The 646-nt window shown below is 53.3% G+C and overlaps 1 protein-coding gene across 5 annotated transcripts in view; it reads right to left on the bottom strand.

The window, feature by feature from the left end:
* Positions 1 to 646, bottom strand: part of LOC113216128 (inactive dipeptidyl peptidase 10) — a 93,975-nt gene that overhangs the window by 50,621 nt on the left and 42,708 nt on the right. The window lies entirely within an intron of this gene.

The following is a 646-nucleotide window of genomic DNA, read 5'->3' as shown; positions in this document are numbered from 1 at the left end:
CCCCCCACCCTCTCTCACTTCCCCCGTCACAACCACCCGAGCAAACCGTCTTTACAGGAAAAGCGCAGAGAGCGAGGGCCGGGGCGGGCAGTTTAATGCAGAGCGGAGCGCACCGGAGCACCGGCGGCGTCGACAGACACAAACGAAAAGAGAGCGCAATCGCAAGGATTCGACTCATGTATGCCAGACAACGCCGAGCACCTGCAAGACTGGTCACATTACTGTGGCACCGGTAAAGCAGCACCACTTACACGCGGACCTACACGGTGAAAGTTGTTCCTTCTTGTCGAAGGACCATCGGAACGATTCAAGGACGCCCCATGCAATTTTCCCTATCCCGTCCTTGAATCCTTCCGATGCTCCTTGGATATCAAGGAGCAGTTTTCACCGTATACCTTCCTTTTAGTGAATTTGGTACAATATTTTCGACATGGTGAAGGGACCACGCCAAAAACATTCATGTGCATAAGAGCACATTTGGAGAGGAGAGGTTCGCCCGAGTTTAACAGCTTTGCTACGCCCACACACGATGCACCATTGCGGGCTTTTCGTCAGCTATGTTGTTTGCTCAAACTAGATTTAGCAGTCAGAACATCGAGTGAAGGGGGCGTTGTTCTGCCGGTTGCGCCGGGCTCTCGGAGAGAGA

Source organism: Frankliniella occidentalis, unplaced genomic scaffold, assembly GCF_000697945.3.
Source record: "Frankliniella occidentalis isolate FOCC.00 unplaced genomic scaffold, Focc_3.1 Scaffold90, whole genome shotgun sequence".
Taxonomy (NCBI): Eukaryota; Metazoa; Arthropoda; class Insecta; order Thysanoptera; family Thripidae; genus Frankliniella; species Frankliniella occidentalis.
Note: the sequence above shows the minus strand (reverse complement) of the source record. Positions and strands in the feature narration are given on the sequence as shown.